We start from the raw sequence: 8,224 nt of genomic DNA on the forward strand, positions 1-8,224 counted from the left end.
ACTCACCGAGTCATGCAAGAAAGCGTGTGTTTATGAAAGAGCTGGTTGTTTAGTGAGATTGAAAAGTAGACTGTGTAGAACATAACGGATCAGTTTGCAAAACTATCTGAGATTAAGTTATGAACAGCCTTAAGTAGAAAGGAAAGGAGCTTAAACTTGCTCATATTGATGACAGGAATTTGTGGCAGTGTTTTAAGCAAGAGCACGCATTCTTAGAAACACCCCTCTCCGACAACAGCAGAGAAGTGAGCTGGAAAGGGTTGAGGTGCAGAGGCAGATTAGGAGGTTGCTGCAGAGACTGCACACAATAGAGATAGGTGCAGAGAGTGTGTGACCTCAGGGCTGGTATACGCAGCCCGTGTTCACTGGCATGGAGCTGCCTCAAGCCTCTGTGTTTGCTTCTCTCCCCTCTCTCAGCAGCAGACTCATCCTAATGTAAAAATGAACGTTAGCTTGGTTTGTGCAGAAAATGATTCCGTATTCAGATGTCCAAGAACTTTGAAGCAGCAGAGAAAATATGCTTTTACAGCATCACTGATCTATGGGTTGCAATTCAACTGTAAGCAAAGCATGCAGCTGTTTCAAACGTGAGAAACATCTTAAATTGTCTCCATCCTTTGGACAACGCAATGGGAAAAGAGTCTTGGAATGAAACAAAACTGAGCCAGTTACTGGCTATAACATTTTGGGCAAGTTTCTCTATGCGTAAGTTGAGATTATAGGACCATCCCCATCTGAAGTGGCAAGGATGAAATTTGAAAAACCATATTCTATGTACAGGGCTTACCCCAGAGCGAGGTACTTAGCAGGCTCCCATAAACATTTGTGTCCTTCCCCTTCCACTCTTCAATGCCCTCCAGACTGTGGGGAGCTGAGATGCTCTCAGTGTCTCTGTACATTCCCTTAGTTGTGTTCCTACTAGCCCTCTTAATTCAAGAGCCATCTCTGCATTTCCAAGTCTGCATCCTAACTCACCTTTTCTGAGAAGTCAGCCCAGACTATGCTATCTAACTTGGGGTATTCTCCTGTTGTTCTCCATGGCAGCACCCTGTTTTCTTCCCTTGATAACACTTATGATAATGCATGCTTTTACAGTGATCTGTTTCATTTCTCAGTTGTGTGCATCTACCAGGAAGACAGTGGTCATTATGGTTTCCCCAGAGAAGCAAAACCAATAGGAGATACATACATGTATATACACACACATATGCATACATATATATGACAAAAGAGAAAGGAGATCTGGGTGCGGTGGCTCACACCTGTAATCCCAGGACTTTGGGAGGCCGAGGCAGGTAGACCATGAGGTCAGGAGATCAAGACCATCCTGGCTAACATGGTGAAACCTCATCTCTACTAAAACTAAAAAAAATTAGCCGGGCATGGTGGTGCACATCTGTAGTTCCAGCTACTCAGGAGGCTGAGGTAGGAGAATCGCTTGAACCTGGGAGGTGGAGGTTGCAGTGAGCTGAGATCGCACCACTGCACTCCAGCCTGGCAACAGAGCAAGACTCTGTCTCAAGAAAAAAAAGAGAGAGAGAGAGAGAGAGAGAGGGAGAGAGATTTAATTCGTGGAACTGGGTCATATGATTGTGGGGGCTGACAAATCTGAAATCTCCAGGGCAGGCCAGGAAGCTGGAGACCCAGACCCAAGGAGGGTTTCTATGTTACAGTCTTGACAGAGACTTTTTTGGGTAGGGGGCTTCAGTTTTTGCTTTTAAGGCCTTTAACTGATTACATAAGACCCACCCCCAGAATTGGGGATAATGTCCTTCACTTAAAGTCCGCTGAGTGTAAATGTTAATCACATCTACAAAACGTCGTCATAGCAACATCTAGACTAGTGTTTTAGCAAACAAGTGGGCACCACAGCGTGGCCAAGTTGACACGATACTAACACTCCCCGTAGATCATATTCCTCTGCACCATGCTGGGCACAGAATAGATCCTCAGTAAGTAAGTGTTAGATAAACAAGTTGAACTTCAGATTATAATGATGCAATGCACATTTGCCATTCTTTTTCAGATGCCAGTATCTTAACCACTTGCTTGTTTGAGAATCCTCTCCTTAGGGAGCAGAGCTCAGTTCCCACTGAAAGGCTGGCATTAGAAAAATCAACCTCAGGCTCTGAAGGGATTCTAGGGCTGGATGGCAGAAAGGGCAGCCTGTGCCATGACCAGCAGCAGCAAAGAAGGTGGTGCTGATGACAACACACCACGCGGTGGCCATGTCCTGGTGCCCCTAGCTCTGGTGTTGTGCCCTCAGGGAGCAGGTCTGTGGCAGGCTTTGGGGGCTGTGGTAGAGGACATGACTGAAAGCTGCTCATCTGACCCAGTATGGCCTCCGGAGCCTCTTGTTCCCCTTCAGGCAGCCTTTTTCCATTTCTCCAGCCTGTATTTGGGTTCTGCCTCTTAGGCTTGCATGACAACACAGGTGGTCTTCGTTTCCTGATATTTTCCAGAGAGTGCATATTACTATATAATTTCCATTCTGCACAGCACAGAACAGCCAGTCACTTTGGAATCTGATGATCTGGATTTGAGCTTGGGTCACTGTTCACACTCTGTTGATGTTTGGAGAATTGTGCATCGTCCCAGCCCTGAGTAGAAATGGTTGACCCTGGAGGCCTGCGTGGCCTCCTGTTCATCTTCCCAGCCAGGGCCTCAGTGTGTGGCTCATGTTACTCAGATGTGCTTGAAGGCTGGAATCCAGCCACAAGTGCATAGTGGAGATCCATCTGCAGCTCTGAGGTTAAAAGCAGGTTAAAAGCAGAGACTCTGGCATTTGGCCATCCAGGTGTATGAGGGTGGACCCCAGTCCTTTCCCTCTACCCTGGAAACAGTGAAAACAGAGACACGCTGAGCCCCCGTGAGCCTCCTGGGAGGGAACATACCTGCCTTCAACTGGTCCTCAGAGACCTGCCAGCCCTGGCACTTCAGCACCACTTGCCTAGTTCCCCTCCCGGAGTTTCTGAGTGTCTGTGAGACTTCTGCTTTGCAGTCCTGCTTTCTACCTTCGCTTTGCTGCAATCAAAAGCACCATCTGCTGCCCCAAGTGCTGACAGAAATTAATTAATTAAATTAAATGTAAAAAATACTACTTAGGCTAGAGTACAAGATCTAATCACTATGAGTGGAGACTAACCTCTGACCTCTTACATCTCCTTCACTGTCACATTAAAAATGCACGATTTCCTTTAAGTCAAGTCTTAAAAAAAAAAACAACAACAAAGTATGGCCATGGAAATGCTGGAAGTCTCTAATGTCCTGAAAATTATAAACATAAATTCTCACACATCACATGCAAGCAGTAAGCTAACACACTTTTACATTTAAAAAATTTGGAAACATTTTAAAACAAAACAGAGTAAAATACAAATTAAAGAACACTAGGTAGGTCACCATAAAGGTAAAGGCTTTTATCAATATTGTTTTACCTAACAATTGAATTTGACAAGGCATCAAAGTAAATCTATCAAAAGAGATTTTTAAGAAAGGATGGATAATACTGTCATTATTTGTAGATTATAAGATTACATGACTGGATACCTAAAACAATCAAATAATACTACTAAATTTGTTTTAGAAGAGTCAAATACAGTGATCAGACTTTAGAAAAAAGAGCAGAAAACAAAAGCTTCAGTATATACCAGCAATAATTATGAAGACATTAAATGAAAATAAACAGCATTCCTAATAAGGACACAATACTGGCTCAGTGGGATTATTTGGGACATGGGTTATCAAAAAATCGCTAGGATCATTTAAGTATTTATGGTGAGAATAAATTAGTATACAATTAAAAATATATTATAATAGCACTCTACCAGATATTAAATCACTCTTTTAATATATGACAATTCTGGATAAGAATAGACAGAGATATTTATACTATAGAGGAAGAGCAATAGGTCTTGATATAAATGAACTTCACACAGGATGAGAAAAATAACACCAGTTGGTGAGAAAGGAAAGTATTTAGTAAAGGTTTGGGGAGACTTGGTTAACTAATAGTAAATAAATTTAAAATTTCTAACAATAAGCTAACAAAAAAGTGAAAGTAATAAATAAAATTGAAGTTCTAGAAGAAAATAGGGATGCATATAGATCTACTGTTTGATTAGAGAAAAATTTTCAAATTTAAAAATAGTGAAAGCCGTGTGGTGGCTCACACCTGTAATCCCAGCACTCTGGGAGGGCAAGGCTGGTGGATCACCTGAGGTCAGAAGTTCAAGACCAGCCTGGTCAACATGAGGAAACCCCATCTCTACTAAAAATACAAAAATTAGCTGGATGTGGTGGTGGGCACCTATAATCCCAGCTACTCAGGAGGCTGAGGCCAAAGAATCACTTGAACCCAGGAGGTGGAGGTTGCAGTGAGCCAAGATCACACTATTGCGCTCCAACCTGGGCAACAAGAGCAAAACTTTGTCTCAAAAAGAAAAAAAATAGTGGAGAAATATCAAAATACTCAAAATTCTATGTGTATGGCATACTGTGATAAAATGTCCAACAAATATTATAGATTAAGCACATTAATATTCTTAATACATGAAGAGATCAAAGTAGATAAGATCACAAATTCTGCCCCCCGATATGGTTTGGCTGTGTCTCCACCCAAATCTCATCTTGAATTGTAGCTTCTATAATTCCCACATGTTGTGGGAGGGACCTGGTGGGAAATAATTGAATCATGGGGACGGTTTCCCCCATGCTGTTCTCATGGTAGTGAATAAGTCACATGAGATCTGATGGTTTTATAAGGGGAAACCTCTCTCACTTGGCATTCATTCTTTCTTTTCCTGCTGCCATGTAACACATGCCTTTCCCCTTCCACCATGATTGTGAGGCCTCTCCAGCCACATGGAACTGTGCGTCCACTAAGCCTCTTTTTCTTTATAAATTACCCTCCTCTTGAGTATGTCTTTATCAGCAGCATGAAAACAGACTAATATGCCCCCTCAAAATAAAGTCACAAAAGAATAAATACAAATAAATAAATAAATACTTGACATGTAAATAAATTGAAACTCACTAGAACTTAAAAATGAAGTTCACCAGAAATTAAAAACTAATTTTGCTGGAAGTTACACATTAAAAATTGAATTAAGTAGAAATTAAAAATGTAAAGTAAGAATGCAATTGTTTTCTGAGCACATTAGGAAAGATTAGTTAATCTCATGCCAATCATGAACTGGGTGTTATCATCTCTGAGGAACAGACTGGCAGCATGCGTCAAGCTTCTTAAAAGTTACGTTCTTTAGAATCTGTGTGTCTGCTTCTAGGTATCTCACCTAATTACATAGGAAATCTTTGCAAGCATAGATGAATATATCAAGTAATTATTTAATAATTAAACATTTTAAATTTCCTAGATCCAACAATAGATATTACAATTCTGGGGAGGAGGAGGACATAAGCCTTGTTTTGAAAAGTAACAAACTGATTCATTTACATATTATTTTACCTGACATTGGTCAAGGTGACTCAGTTTTCAAGATTTCTGGATTGCCTGTGACCAAAACCACATCTTTGACCTTGCTACATTCAATAGAATAGAATTAATAATGGCTACCATTTGTTGAGACCTGGATCTACACAGTAGGCACTTTGCAGACATCCTGTAATATGATCCTAAAGGGATGATTCTTTCTCCCTTGTCCTTCTGCAGCCTACAAACATCACCTAGAATCTCTTCCCCTTTTTAGCACTTTCCATCCTTTCCTTTCTGTGCTTTCTTCCTCTTGGACTCTTCCTTTCACTTCTTTAATGGAAATCTCTGTAAACCACTCACATAAAATGAGTTCAAACTCCCAATCACAGTGTGTGCTGCTGAGGGGGAGAGAGAGGGAAGAGAATGAGTCAGCAAAGCAGAAGTTTGACAACATAAAAAGTGATGTGCACCAAAAACCAAGTGCTCCTATGTTCAGAGGGAGACTAATTCTCTGATTTGGATCAGAATCAAGAAGGAATTGTAGTGGAGGTTCTAGGATCATAGGCAGGATTGGGAAAAGCGATACTTTTGACAGAACAAAATGAGCAGAGGGTTGGTTGGAAACACATACAAAGCTCAGGGGTCTATTCTTTGTCATAAGCACCTACAAAAGTCATGCACAACCTCACTCAGTTGTGATTTTTAAAAGTCCCCTCCCTTAATTGATTCAGAGTTATGAATTAATAATGTGATGCCTTCATTCTCCACAAAAACAAAAATAAGAAAAATCCCGGCCTCCACTCATGCCCACTGGTCTTCATGGACAGCTACCAAAGTTGCAAATGGAGATTCAAAACAGGAGGGAAGACTGAGCCAAGAATGAGCTGTCCTTGAGGGTGTTTCAATTCAAATGTATTTATCTTTGATAATTGCAGTAATTTTCACATCATCACTTTACTTGACGTGTCTATTGTTTTGTGCTTTCTAAAACCCAGATAGCACCTTTGAAGATAACCTTCCTCCACAGCTCATTGCCTCTCCAAGCACTGAGCTCAGGAGTAAACTATGCAAGCATTAGGTATTAAACATGGTCAAACAGGCTGTATAACTCATTGACCTAAGAAAAATCACAGCTGCATCAGCTCCTCCCGGGCAGTTTGTGATGAAATATTTTATCAGCCTCTCAAAGCATCAGAAAGCAAGACCAAAGAGAGACTTTCCGAAACAGGAATAATCCTCACAGAAATAATTAATGCAAGAGCCAAGGGGCTGAAAGAGAGAAGCTGGGAAGCTTCTATTTCTTACCAAACACTGGGTCTTTTTTTGTTTTATTTTGTTTCATTTTTTTTTAATTGATTAGATATTTGCCATCCAGTAGACTTACCACTCATTTACGTGAAATGAGGAAGCAGCAAGGAACTCAGCAAGGAACTCAGCAAGCCTTCTGAGTCCACCCAAATGGATGGATTGATTCAGCATACCTTCAATGTCCACAGAGTTTACTGGCCTTCTGTTGGGGTGGGGGAGCTTTAATTAAATAATTAGGGCAACAGCTGAGCAGCCCAGCATAAAGAAGGCTCTCAGCACACCTTGGTCCACAGGCAACAGGCAGGCATGCGTCCTCCCTGCCATCAAGACACCCAAGAGGAAAGTCAGTTCAGTCAAAGGGACAGTAAAGGAAGAGCCCAAGGGGTGATCAGTGTGGTTGTCAGCTAAACCTGCTCCTGAAAAAGTGGAAACAAAGCCAAGGCAGGGGGGCAGTGTGGGGGGAATAGCAGGAAAGGATAAATCTTCAGACAAAAAAGTGTAAACAAAAGGGAAACGGGGAGCAACAGGAAAACAGGTAGAAGGGGTTGACCAAGAAATTAAAGATTCACCTTCAGAAGATGAAGAAACTAAAACAGAGAAGAGTCTAGCCTTCGATAAAGCCAGAGAGAAACAAGCCAAGTCTGATTAATATCATGTACCATGTCTTATCAGAGGTCCCTCTCTCCCTTTTTGTGCAATCCAGAGGAATATTTTTATCAACTGTTTCGTAAATGCAAGTTTTTTAGTAGCTCTAGAAACATTTTTTTAAAAGGAGAGAATTCCAACTCATCCCACTTTTTAAGTGTAAATGCTTTTTTAAAACAGGTTAAATCATCCACTGGTTGTTTGTTTCTTGGTACAATTGAAAAATATTGTGACATAGGGAATTGTGGGAGACTTTGGCTGTCTCAGGTTTCAGCTTAACATTCCATAGATGGGGGGTTAGTTTTTGTACTATAATACAAAGTATACTAACTGGCAATATGGAGTCACAGTCCTGCATTTAATGTCTTGAACATTTAAAATTACTTCTAATCCCATGTTGTTTTTTGGTAGAATTGTTTAAGAAAACCATTCCCCGATCATGGTCATCCCTATCAGAATTGTGTGCAGTCTGTGACATCTTCAGTCATGGTAGTCCTGCTTTCCTAATAACTTTGTGAATATGCTGTAAAAGTTGAAAATTGGAATAGACAGTGTATATGCTATTCAACTGTGAATGGGTGGACATGTGACACAGTCTATCGACATGTGTAGATACTGGTACGTGATAGCCTCTTAAGGAAAATTTGCCTCCAACTTTTAAGCTGGAAAGTCACTGGAATATGTTAAAAAAATTACAATACATGGCTTTTTAGATTTTCAGTGTGTGTGTTAAGAATTGTGTACAAATTAAAATATCTGTATACTGATCCTCAACACAACAAATAAAGTCTCAATTATGAAAAAATACATTTACTTTTTCTGAACATTTGAAATTTC

General features: G+C 40.7%; 1 pseudogene; it reads left to right on the forward strand.

The window, feature by feature from the left end:
• The first annotated feature begins 2,149 nt into the window (after positions 1-2,149).
• On the forward strand, positions 2,150-7,749 carry LOC105541975 (annotated as a pseudogene).
• The last annotated feature ends 475 nt before the right edge of the window (positions 7,750-8,224 follow it).

The sequence above is a fragment of the Mandrillus leucophaeus genome, unplaced genomic scaffold, assembly GCF_000951045.1.
Source record: "Mandrillus leucophaeus isolate KB7577 unplaced genomic scaffold, Mleu.le_1.0 Scaffold248, whole genome shotgun sequence".
Lineage (NCBI taxonomy): Eukaryota > Metazoa > Chordata > Mammalia > Primates > Cercopithecidae > Mandrillus > Mandrillus leucophaeus.